This window comes from Choloepus didactylus, chromosome 15 (genome assembly GCF_015220235.1).
Source record: "Choloepus didactylus isolate mChoDid1 chromosome 15, mChoDid1.pri, whole genome shotgun sequence".
Lineage (NCBI taxonomy): Eukaryota > Metazoa > Chordata > Mammalia > Pilosa > Megalonychidae > Choloepus > Choloepus didactylus.
In genome coordinates, this window is record NC_051321.1 from 45,895,679 (window position 1) to 45,909,661 (window position 13,983).

Sequence of the window (13,983 nt, forward strand, 5' to 3'; positions counted from 1 at the left end):
CCACTTATTAACTACTAATATCTACATAAAACAAACATGTCAATATCAGAAGTATAAAAGAAAAAAGAAACACCAGCCCTAGAAATAAGACTTGAGTTGTGGTTAATGAGCACTCTGACCAACTCCATCTCACTCCAGGCCTGAGAAAACCACAGTCTGGGAGTCTACCTAAATTCAAGAACCTCTAAACAGCACTATACTTACCAGTGCCTCAAATGGAGATGTCTCTCAAAAAGAAACCTGGGAGATGGACCTTTATAGAAGCTTGCATTTGTCATAATTGGGGCCATACCTTCCATCACAATATTTATTGACCCCTGCCAGTGGACCCACAGCACTGTCTCATTTAAGCACTTCATCAAGGCAGGGGCTCTGTTTCATTTGCACAGGGCTGACACGTGGTAGGTGTTCAGTAGATATTCCTTGAATAAATGAATTTTCCTATCAGCCCAGTGAAACAACAGCATGATGCCTGTATACTGGATGGGGAAACTGAAATGTGAAGAGGCTAAGTAACTTACTGAGATCTTGGTAGAGGCGTGAATTGCCACCACTGTCTCTCTGATGAGCATCTGTGCTTTGCCCTCCAGAGAGAAGGCATTTACCTTTCTACCCCTCCTTGTATCTGGAGAACCCTTTCAAGGGTAGCTCTTCCTTTCACTGTTAGGTTAAAAAAGAAACAAAACAGCAACTCTTCTGATCCCTTGAGAATTCACTAAAAAGAAAGCTAAACCATCAAGGCCTATATAATAGTGTGTTTCCCTGTGATCTTTTTTTCTAAATCAGGAAATGGTTACTTGGGCCCCTATAAAGCCAGCTCAGAATTCTACCTCCTCCTCCTTTATCAAGACTTCCTTGACTTGGAAAGTAGTTTCTATGCCAAGGAGTGTCCCAGCAGTTTTTACAGGCTGCCAAATCCCTCCACCTCCTTCTTAAAGGAGCCAGGGCCTTTCTTCTTCATAACTTTATTACTCAATTAAGAAACCCAGCTATTTTCAACCAATGTTATACCACAACTTCCTCAGAATATTTTAGAAACTTTGCTGTCTTAGTTTGCTAAAGTTGCTATGACAAATAAGCCGGGGAGCTTTAAACAACAAATTTATTGACTTACTGTTCTAAAGACTAGAGAAGTCAAAAATCAGGGTATTTGCAGGACTGTGCTTCATCTGATGTCTATAGAGAAGTATCTGTTCTGTACCTCTCTCCTGGCTTCTGCCAGTTACCAGCCATCCTTGGAATTCTTGGGCTTATGGCAACATAATTCCATCTTTTCCTCCATTACTTGGCCATCTTCTCTCTCTGTCTGCATCCAGATTTCCTCTTCTTGTAAGGACACCAGTTGTATTGGATTACAGTTCACCTACACCAGTATGACCTCATTTTAACTTGCCTAATTCCATCTGTAATGAGCCTATTTCCATAGAAGGTCACATTCTAAAACACTGGGGAGTAGGATTTCAACAATCTAATCCATCCCACTTGTTATATCTTCTTAAGCATTTAGCATAATACAGGTGTTCAGTAGCAATGACATAAATATGCAAAGATCAATTTTTCTTTAAAGAGATACAAATATTTTTCAAGGCCGAGCAAAAACTTACCTTATATATTTTCTTAATTAAGTATGTTATATTTATTTGCACAGCAATGCACAGTTATAACAAGGGCTCAAAATGGCAGATGACTTCCAAATCCAAAACCTGTATTATAGTGAAATTCATGACAATAGAATTCTACCTTTGCGATGCTCTAAAAAATATGAATAAAGAGGAAAAGTTTATATATATATATCATGTCAGTCATTTTTACGGAATCTGTTCAATGACAAAAACTGCCCATCAACTAAAACAATTTGAAGGGAAAAAATAGTAGACTAATTGTGTTGAACCCCAACAGAGGAGTACTGAATCCAGGTGGATGGGTGGCTGGCGGGGAGAAAAAATTGGCTCAACCATGTTCTTAACCTTGTAGTTGAATTGATAATGGTATCCAGAAAAGCTGTCAATCATGTCCAGTAGATATGTGTAAATCACACAATGTTTGGCACATGGGTTTGGCATTTTTTTTTAGCTGTTCATGTCAGTCATTGGCATCACCTAGGTTACACCAAGAGGAGGGAAAACTATAATATTTGGTTATGTGTGTCTGCTTTGAATACTGCCCCTGCTATGGCCATGTATACCACACTTCCATGATTAGTGGAATTCATTTAGGATCTATGCTAGGAATGGATTTATTTCTATGTGAAATACAATAAAACACTAATTGCAAAATACACCTTCCCCTCCAAGCCCAACCTAATGAAATCTCACCCATTCTGCAAGGCTCATCTTGAACACCTCCTGCACTTTTTCTTGATCCCTCCTCCAAGTAAATGTTTGCCCTTCTCTTGAACATCTTTAAAACTGTGGGTTTTACCCCTCTGAGGATACTTACCCTGCTCTGCCTGTTGTGTTGCTCTCTTTTTGCCTTACTCCCTATTAGATTCTAAGTCCCCTGAAAGCAGGGTCTGCCTTATCTTTAAATTCCCACAAGGTGTTGAACCTAGAAGCTCAATAAAAATGTGCTGAGTTGCAGCAAATTGTGACCCACCCTGGCTTCCAGGCCCTCAGCCAGCATCAGAGGACAGAACACAATGGGCCCTTGTATTCACCGCTGTGCACACCCACAAACATATACTAAACACCTGGAAACATGGGGACACTTAGTTACTTGGCAAATAGTCTCCCTCCCAGGGAGTCTTCACATTTGAAGAGGCTGCTCTGACAGCTGGCCTGCTGCCCATTAGATGAGGCACCTCCTGGACCAGCCCATCACTGTAGCAAATAGCCAGGTTCATTGTGCCAGGAACCAAGAAAAGAGAAGGTCCAAGACGGAGAGGCTCATTGCCAAGAATGTGCACTTGGAGGAGAGGAAAGCAAGGAGCGCTGCAATGAGGCTTAGCAATGTTGAATTTGAGGGAAGCCTCCTCCCTCTCCCTCCCTCCTTTCCTACTCCATCTCCCTCCCCTGCTCCCAATCCTCCATTGTCACTTGGTCCTGCAAAGCTTGGAGTTCATCTCTAACCTCCAGGAAGGGGCCTCTACTCCAGGGAGGTCAGGACCAGCTCCCACTTCCTCTGCGGGACGCTCTCACAAGATGCTGTGGCAGCAAAGCTGGCTGCTCTTTATTAAATACAAATTGCATTGAGCAGTTTCCAGGAACTTTAGTGGAAAGTTGATTCCCCCAAACCCTCAAGACATTTCCCAGATCCTGAAAGGATTATTATCATCATTGTTATTATTATTTACCAAGCCCACATCATTTTTAAAAAGCTGTCTTAAAGGAACAAGATAGAACAAGCATAGGCATGCAGTTTTCAGGACAAGTCCTTAGGTCCTGCTTCCGACACAAGAATGAAATAACCTGTTGGATTTGTTTCAATTCTGATTGGGCACCAAGACAGAAAGAAACAGGCTTCTCCTTGCAGCTCAGGGAGGACTGCCAGTTTAGCAAATAAAAACACAGGATGCCCAGTTTAGTTGGAATTTCAGATAAACAATGAAGAATGTTTTAGTATGGGGCATGGTACATGGGACATACTTATACTAAAACAGTATTCGTTGTTTATCTGAAATTCCAATTTGAACTGTACATCCTATATTTTATCAGGCAATCCTAAGCCTAGGGAGACAGAGTCAGGACACTAAAATATTTCTGCCAACAAAAGCTTCTTTTAATGCCCTGACTGAAAGGCTCTGGACAACATTTCAATTCAGGTCCTGCATTTTCCCTGGAGTGTGAGCGCAATATCGTGGAAAAACAATTGGGAGAATGAACATTCTGCCCCTTCTTTACCCTCAGCGGCCTGCAGCAGACTGCTCCCCTTCAACCAGATGCGGAGGAGAAAAGCCTTCTCTTTTAAGATGGCTTTCCCCCTCCCCTTTTAAGGACTGTTTCTTGGATTTTCTAGAGAGCTGCTTTTGCTAATTGCTTACAGATTGCTGTTCAACCCAGCCTGCCAACTGTGGAGGCAGCATGGTGGAGTTGAGTGGTAAAGAGTAAGGCAGCCCTGGTTTGGAATTCTGATTCTGCCACTTACTGCCTGTGGGACACTGGGCAAGTTGCTTAACCTCTCTGGGTTCCACTTTCCTCATTGGGAAACAAAAGTAATCATGGGGTGGAGGTGAGGAGATTGGAGATTGGGGCATGTCGAGTGTTTGCACAGTGCCTGGTACATAGTAGGTGCTCCTTTGATGGTCACCATTGTTACCACTGTATGTCTTTGGTCTTTCATACATGACTAGTGATACTGGGAACTGAGTCCGCTCAAGACTGGGACTTGCAGATGCGGGAACACAGATTTTAGAAGGCTAAACCCTTGTTCATCAAGAAGACATGGCTCATTGGAAAGATGGCTCTGTTGCTCTCTCTAAGGCCCTGCCCCTTCCATTGTAACCGAAGTTGACAGGCTACCACCTCTAAAGTCAATGATCAGGCCACCAAATGGACTTGAATTAGAACAGCACAAAAATCTACTGCGAATCAGAAGTCTACTTTAAGAAGTGGGAATAAGTGAGAGAGACATATAAAGAGAGAACTTCTTGGCTATACTGTTAAATACTTGTCAGTTTATTTAAACAATGAATTACATGAAACCTAGGATAGGGAACGAGTTCTTGTTATTCTGTACAGGCTAATGTAATACCCTACTACATTCCAGGATATTTTGGGCAGAAAATGTAACAGTATTTGCAAAGTCCCCTTGAGGGACTGGAGAAAAATGTGGAACTATTAAACTTCCCCACCTGGGGAATTCTTCATACTCTCTTAAGCAATAGGGTCTCCCAATTTAATAAGCCAAGCCCTCAATCTAGAGGCTTGCCCTTATGAAACTTATCTCTCCAATTGTGAAGTTAAGCCTACTTATAACTATGCCTAAGAGTCACCCCCAGAGAACCTCTTTTGTTGCAGATACAGATGTGGCCTGTATCTCTAAGTCAACTCTGCAAATTAACTCTCTATCCTCCCACTACATGTGACATGACTCTCAGGGGTATAAATCTCCCTGGCAATGTGGAACATGACTTCCAGGGGTGAGCCTGAACATAGCATCATGGGATTGAGAAAGCCTCCTGGACCAAAAGGGGGAAGAGAAATTAAACAAAATAAAGTTCCAGTGGCTGAGAGATTCCAAATAGAGTCAAGAGGACAATCTGGAGGTTATTCTTATGTATTATATAGATATTCCTTTTTAGTTTCTAGGGTATTAGAATAGCTAGAAGGAAATACCTGAATCTGTTGAACTGTAATCCAGCAGACTTGATTCTTGATGATGATTGTATAACTATATAGCTTTTATTGTGTGACCATGTGATTGTGAAAACTTTGTCACTGACACTCCCTGGATCCAGTGTATGGGCAGATGAGTAATAAAATAAAGACACAAAAATATATAAATAATGGGTGGGGGGATAAGGGGAATGAGATGTTTGGGGTGTTCTTTTTAATTTTTATTTTTTATTCTTTTTGATTTTTATTATTTTGGGCGGGGAGTAATGAAAATGTTCTAAAATTGACTGTGGTGATGAATACATAACTATATGATGACACTGTGAGCCACTGATTGTATACTTTGGGTGGATTCTATGGTGTGTGTGAATATATCTCAATAAAATTGCATTAAAAAAACACACACCTCTTTGTCTACATGGATATGGTGGCCATCTGTTTGGGACACTTATCTAGTTACCCTTCTTCGGATAATTGTTCCCACCCCCATCCCACAGACCTCCTATGGTGGTTCAGGTTCAATGGAGACATATTTGGATGAGGACTGAGCCAATTACAGTTTCACACCCCTCCTGGCCACAGAGTTGGGTCTAGAGACGGGCATGTGACTCAAGTTCAGCTACTCATATCCAAGCAGAGGAAGTCCAGAGGTCTTGCCTGAATGATTCAACGAAGTGTGAATTTTTCCCTCCTAGACTTTGAAATTGAAAGAAAGTAAACTTCTGGAGCTGCTTCAGACATTTTATAGCTACAAACACAAGGCTATTGAAGAACGGAATCAACAGACAAGGAACCCAGCCATCTAAGAGAAAGAGAGAGAGATAGAAAGCCTGTGACATCTTTCAAGCTCCCTGCATTGTTCAGTGGCAGGCTCCAATACATCCTAGGTTTTCTTTAATTCCACTTGAGACAGGCTTTCTGTTCCCTGAACTACAAGAGCCTCAACAGATATAACACGTCTTCCTGGCTTCCCAGTACTTAACCTTGGAATCTGCCCATTTGCAGCTACTGGCTCTCTTGGGCTTCTTTGCCAGTGGTCAGCTGTAGCAGCCTTTAGCCTCTACCAGTGCTGATGCTGTCTGCTTCTAAAGGGTCTCACCTTAGGTTGATGGAACCATTGGCTAGTTGTGGTACCAGGGGATACCTAGCACCATACTAAATATTTCATTCTCCTAAATCCTTCCACAACCCAAGGAAGTATATATTACTGATCCCACTTTGCAAATGGGGTGACTAAGAGTCAGAAGATTTCAGTAACTTACCCTACCTAGGTCACACAGCTGGATGTGCAGAGGAGCTATGATTCACACTCGGCTCTCAGTGTCCTTTACATCACATACCCTCTTCTCATTTTCCCATCCCAGCCAAGCCCTCACCACCACTACTGACTGCTATGATGGGTGCAACCAGGAATATAAAAAGAGAAAGACACACTCCTACCCGAAGTGTATGATCTAGTAGGGCAGGACAGGAAAGTAAAAACAAGCACATAAATGACAAAAGAGCTGTAGTAAGGACTCAATAAGTATTAATATTCCCTTCTCTCACTTCTAACAAGACCATAGCAACAAATGAGATGTGGCACATGACAGTTATAAAGAACACACCATTTGGTTACAAAGGAGGGAGAGACTGCAATCAGTGATGGAGGGAAGGTTAGGGGATGGAAGGAAAGGAGAAAGGGTCAGGAAGGGCTTCAGGAAGAAGATGACATTTAAGGAATAAAAAATAATAATTTGGAACATATAGGAATCAAACTGCCTGCATGTGAATCCTGGCTCTACCACCTACTAGTTACACTATCTTGGGCCATTTAGCCTCGATTTCCAGTCCTTTAAAATGGGCATAATAATAAGTATATGGATTTCATGAACTTGTTGTGAGTGATCAATAGAATAAATCATCCCAATATTAGAACAGTATCTGGCACATGATGAAAGCTCAATACATGTTAGCTATTATTGTTTGAGTTGTCTCAAAGAATAGGTAGGATTTTCAGAAATAGGGAAAGGAATTGGTGGCTGAGAAGAGTAAATAAAGCTATGATGAAGCTTACCTTAAATGTGTGGATGAAGAATGGACTTAATTTTGTAGAGACTGGAGCTGTGGAAGACTTTTGAACAGGGCAATGATATTATTAGTAGCAAATATATGCTGTGAAAAGATTGCTCTCACCAAAATGTATGAGATGGATGGGAAGAAAAGAAAACATTACCTAAAGACTGCTACAATCAGGAAACTATTAGAAAAGGACAGATGAGAAGTATAATGAGCCCATAGGGGACAGGGTAAGGGTCATACAAGCCTGCCTACTGATTTGATGTCATTGGTCAGGCAGAAAAAAGAGTCAGTGTTTCAGGGTTAAAAAAATACTGGCTGTTGCCTCTAGCAGACCCTGTTTCTGTTGTTTCCCAATTCCCCATGACCCCTCCTTTCCTCCTTCCTAACAGAAATCCAATTTTGTTCAACTATCACCCTCCTCTAAGTGGCTGCTGCTTTAGAGAAGGGTTTTTATTTGTCCAAGTCACCAAGGGTGGCTCCATTTCCTTGCCAGTGATTGGTTTAGAAATGAACATGTGGCAGAATTCTCCACAAAAAGAAGTAAAAGGTGGAAACAACCAAATGTGAATTAACTCATGAGTGGATAGACAAAACGTGGTATATCTATACAATGGAATATTATTCAGCAATAAAAAGGAAGGAAGCACTGATTCATGCCACAACATGATGAACCTCAAAAGCATTATGGTAAGTGAAAGAAGCAAGACACAAAAGGTCACACATTGTATGATTCTATTCATATATATGTCCAGAGTAGGCAAATCTATGAGACAGAAGTAGATTTGTAGTTGCCCGGGTTTGGGGAAAGATTGGAAACAGGAAGTTACTTCCATGGGTACAGGGTATCTTTTTGCAGGGATGAAATGTTCTAAAATTGATTGTGGTGATGGTTGTACAATTATGTGAATGTACTAAAAACCACTGAATTGTACACTTTAAATAGATGGGTTGTATGGCGTGGGAATTAATCTCATTAAGGCTGTAATTTTTTTAAAACTGGGGAAAAAAGGAAGAGAAGGGAAGACTACTGGGGTGACTTCTAGAAAAGGTTTCCTCACTTGTAAAAAGAAACTCAAAGATTTGGCTCTTCTTCCCCTGGAGTTCAGCATATCTGAATATGATGATTAGAAATGCTACAGAAGTCTACCTGCCATCACAGAAGCAAACAGAAGCCAGAACTGACATACAGAGCAGGACAGAGCGAAGAGAGTCACCCAGACTTCTCATTGAGAAAATAAATTTCCTTATTTTTCAAGCCAATCAAGTTGGAGCATCCTGTTACTCAAAGCCACAACATTCTAACTGATACATTTCTATTAACAGAGATTGTTAAGTCTGGAGAAGGGCTGGTTTTTCAGAGAGACTGTGAGTTCATGCTAATTTAAAAGTGCAAGAATAATCCAAGTGAAATTTTGAAAGGTACTTCTAGATCTGGGGAAAGATTGATTGATTTACATGCTTAGCACTGAAGACTGAAGCCTAAGGGAGGGCAGAGAGAGAGTGCAGAGGAATATTTGAAAAGAAGGAGAATTAACCAGGGAGACTGAGAAAAATCAGGCAGAAACGGAGGTAGGAAAGCTGAAAAATGCTGCAAATGCATTTGGTAGCCATGGAAAACATTACATCACCCATAGCCAGCTTTCCTCCCCTTCCAGGCACGTGGAAGACAGGGCTTCTCAGTACCCTTGCACCTGGGCAGGGCCATGTGACAGTTCTTAGGTGAAATATGAAGTGTGTCACTTCTGGACCATGGTGTTGAAAAGCTTGTGTCTGATTCTTCAAGTTCTCTCTCTCCTGCCACAGTGGTTGAGGAGAAGGCCTGGGCTGAGATGACAAAACCAAAAGATTAAAGAGACTTGAATAGACCCTCGAGACCTATCTTCAGGGGGCATTGCGTGAACAAGAAATAAACTCTGTTAAGCCACTGAGAAGTGGAGGCTGTTTGCTACCACAGCATAATCTCGTCCTATCCTTACTGATAGTGGAAGGGAAGCAAGCTTGGAAAGTAGCATGAGAGAACAGCAAAGTTGAGGAAAGGCAATTTTTGCTTTTGATTTTTCATATTTTTATGGTGAGTGAGACCCAAGCATGTTTGTTAGGAAAACAGAGAGAGCCAATAGAGAGGAGGAACTGAAGATGACTAAGCAACGTCCTAAAGAAAGCAGGAAATATGGCAATAGACAAGTAAAAGGTGAGTCTCTGCCCTTTGTCCAAGAGAGAAGTAAAAATTTAGACCCAGGACAACTACCCAGCCCATGCACTCGACTTCTGACACCAGCAGAGGCTGGAAGTTGGAATCTTGGAGTAGAGCAATTTCAAGGGATGACAAGCATCTACGACTGAAATAGCTGTGCATGCAATGATTGGCTTTGCAGATCAGCCTCCTGGCAATTCATCCATTTAGGATGACTGGCAAGGACTGATACAGACGGCATTTCATTCTTTTGGTTTAAACTCTACATTTTAATCATCATCATTTAAAACATAAAGCCATGCCCAGAAAGGGTTAAAACTCCCTTTTCCAAGTTCTACCTCCTCTCCCTACCCCCACTGTTTCCCCATGTCCTTTAACTAAATTAGTTATTCCACTGACAGGCCAATGCTGGTCCCGGTACAGAACAACACATGCTGTGCTCTCTCTGTGAGTGCACTCGTGATGAACTTTGAGCCACACATCTGCTGCCGAGAAGGAACTCTTATTCCCAAATGGCTGACGCTAGCTAAGGATTCTGGGTTCATCTCTATCATAGCATATTTTTATTAGATAAGCTGCCGGAGAATCAGAGGAATAAATTTAGTTACCATGTCTATACCTCATTACAATGCATCCTCAAGTATTATTCTTTTCATCAGCTTGATATTATTCTAAGACCTTGTTTCTGGCAAATGAGTATTTGGATTAAAACCAGAATCCATCCTCATTTACCCTCAAGCCATTGCTGCTGCTGGGCTAAGGATGTATTTTGGCCATGTCCCCTCTGCAAGCCTCTTTCTTTATTTTAAAGCAAGGGTCAGCAAATTTTTTCCTATAAAGGGCCAGACAGTAAATATTTTAGGCTTTGCTGGCCATATGGTCTCTGTCCCAACTACTCAACCTGCTTTGTACCACAAAGTCAGCCAGAGGTAATACCCAAATGAATGAGCATGGGTGTGTTCCAATAAAACTTTATTTACAAAAACAGGTAGAAATAGTAGGTTGCATTTAGCCCATGGGCTGTAATTTGCAAACCCTAGTATAAAGTGTGGATTAGCAAGAAGGCTTCTGGTGAACTGATAGAGCAACGTCAGTATCTTTTCATGTGTTTGTCTCATAGAAGGATGAAACAGTGAAACATTTGATTAGAATTTTAGTTTATTTTATGGACAACAGTATGGCATTTCCCCTCTTGTAATATACTGCATCTTGAATTTTTAGAACACCCCCCCCCCAATTGAGGGGGATGATAGAATTTAACTGAGAGAAGAAAGAGGCTTAAACAGCTAAAGGTTGGAGGGTGAAAACATCAATTATTTGCAAACACAGTGTCTTCTTTAGAAACTGATATACCCAGGCACTGAGTTGATTATAAGAGATGTATGTAGAGTAAAACCAAATTTACTGACCTTTATTTCAGAGATCAAAGGTTAAATTCATACCCTAAAGGATGGTTTCATTAAACCATTCCCAAGCTGCCTGGTGACATATTTTTGAAAAATATTTCTCTCCAACTTCATCAAGTTGTTCTTTGTGTTCTGGAAACATGATTTGAAGTCCCAGCTGGAGCTGGGACCTCATGGGTCTTAGATAGCTGACATTCTTCTCCAGTTGTATCCAGAAGACATATGGATGGTTGGAATAGATGTTAATTGCAGGGATTAATATCTCTGAGTCTATTTATTTATCGAAGATTTAAATTAACATTTTACACTGCATAACCAGGGAGTATGTGAACTAAGCATAGATCAAGAGCTAAAATTGTCCATTTTTAGAGTCCTTGATGTTGGGCTGAATAAACATTTCTTAAACTGTAATGTCAGGCAGTGACTGAGCATTCCTAATTTCTTTGCCTGTGAGCAAGGCCTCACTCCTAACAGTTCAAAAGTTAAGAAAACTGTGAACATCAACTAGTCCAACCCAATAATATTTTTAAAAAATAAAGCAAAGTTTCTGTCTATACTTGAAAACTCATACAAAGCCCTCCACAGCGATGATTCACAAAATTCATTTTGTGACAAAGCTTCCCCAGTTCATGGTGAGACGAAAAAAATTAGGACAATGGAGAATTTTATATAGCTGAATACATTTCATTTAAAAGACTCCTTTAGTCTGAATTATGCCCTTCTATTCTTACATTAAATAATTAAATTTAATTAAATTTAATTGAATAATTAAATAGTTACTTAGTAAAATAATATATTAGCAACCTTATATTGGTCCCCAGTTGTTTTAAACCATAACTTTACCATTTAATGAGCAGGGAATTGGGGAGAGGGAAGAGTGCTATTGAAACTTTAATTTCTTCCATTTGCTGGGTTGATAGTGAGTAACAAATCTGGATTTTCTTCCATACAAAGTTCATTGCTGGCCTCTAAGAATCTGTAAGGTAAAAATTTAGCTGAATAACTTTTTGTCTTTTGGGTGTGTATGTGTACACTCATTGAAGATGTCTTTTTTTGGGGGGAGGGGATTTACATTCATAAAATAGGAGCAGTTATCAGGATATCTGATTTGTTGGATGGAGAAACTGAGAATCGGTTTCTCCAACTGTGAGAGAAATGAAAATGGAACCCAAATGTCCTCACAGATGTTATTCCACTCCTCTGCCACATACTTCCTATTGCAGCATGAAACAAACCAATGGCAAATTAGTAACTGGAGTTTCCAGTAAGATACCTATCAGGTGACCTTGGATATAGCCTTTATCCTCTCCAAGTCTTGGCTTCTTAATCTATAAATAGGGATAATATGTACTCTTTCATAGGGGTTGTTGGAAATAGTAAATGAGATAACACATGTAACATACTAGTTCCTGGCATAAAAAAATGCTTAATAAATTTTTTGTTATTATTTGAAGTGTATGTTAAAAAGAGACAAAAATGGCTGATTTTATTCATGGAATTACTTTCCCAAATTTTGAAGCTCAAATAGAAAATAAAATTGTCTAGATCTTTATTAACTAATGCCTGTCAAATGTTTGGAAGCCTTCTACTAAAACTGTAACTTTCCACCTGAGTCCTTTGCTACTGTGTATGTATGTTTAATCACAGAGGATGGTACATCTAAAAATTTGTTAAAACTTTTCTATTCAGAAGCAGAGAGATATCAGACAGAATCTTGACCTCCAAACTCTCTTCTGCTAAAATGCTACCTCCAATAGAGGCCACACAATAAAACCTAGCAACAGAAGACTTGATTTCTCTCCAAGGCTTTGGCCCCTCTCCTCTGACCTCTGAGGATTTATTTTGTCTGGGATAGGGAACCTATTCTCAAATAGGGTAACACCTCCTTCCAAGCAGGAGATAACTCCAGTGTTAACATTTTCAGCCACACAGATCACCAAATGAGAGAAGCAACTCAAAAGACAAGCCAAAAGAGCCAGGACTCCCATGTAAAAGTCAAGCATTTATCTTTTTTCCTTATCATATGAAAACCCCACCTACCTCACCAGGACTCACTACAAAACTCTTCCTTCTTGGGATTGGGTGAGCAATGTATTGGGGCAAAGGAGAATCTCAAGCTTCCTTTAAAGCAGAGACTTAACTTCGGGAGGGGAGTGGTCACAGACCTTCGTGAAAACTGTCCAAAGCAAATGCTGTCTGCCAGGGAGAAAATGGACATTGACCTATATACATAAAACGTGGCATGTAACTTGGAGGTATTAACAGATCCCTCCAATTAAGGACACTTTGCCTGATGGTTAGAATGAACCACCAACCTATGTATCAGCTAAAAGAAAAAGCTGTATGATACCAACCAAAGCTCCTTTTGAAGTAACCTCACTTGAATAAGCCCAAGAAAGAGGAAGGGGCATTTAATCAGCAATTTATCCAACAAGTAACTGAGTGTCTGCCATCTGCCAAGACACTGCGGCATCTTATGGGATCTTGAGGCAAGAAATCCAGCCAGGCCTCACAGACTAGAGCTGGATTCTGGAGTTTAGAAACCAGAAACCATTCTTTCTATTTTTTAGGACTTATATGATCTGTATCACATTTTCACATGTATTCCCTACCCTTTTTGCACCTACTCCATTTTTTCAGTTTCTCTCCTGGCCTTTTTTTCTCTGCTTTCTCACTTTGGGCATGGTCCAATATAGCTGCCTTAGTTAGCCCCAACTCTCCAAATTGTCCCTACTCAAGTACTTGTGCCAACTAGACTCTTCTTGACTCTGATTTTAAATTCAAAAAAAAAAGGAGTTTGGTTGGCTTTGCCAGCCTATGGCTGCTTTTGGGGTCAGATGATCTCAATTGGCCATAGTGTAGGAGTTCTTAAAGTGAGCAAAATGGTGACCCAGGCCCATTCAATTCAGGACATGGGTGGAGGCAACTTTGGAAAACAAGTCTATTGTATGTCCTGGTCCCCAGGAGGACAGGAAAGAATTGATAATGGTCCCTTGCAAATCTATCCCCCTCATGCAAAAGGAAGCTAGAAGCCGTATCTACTCAGAAG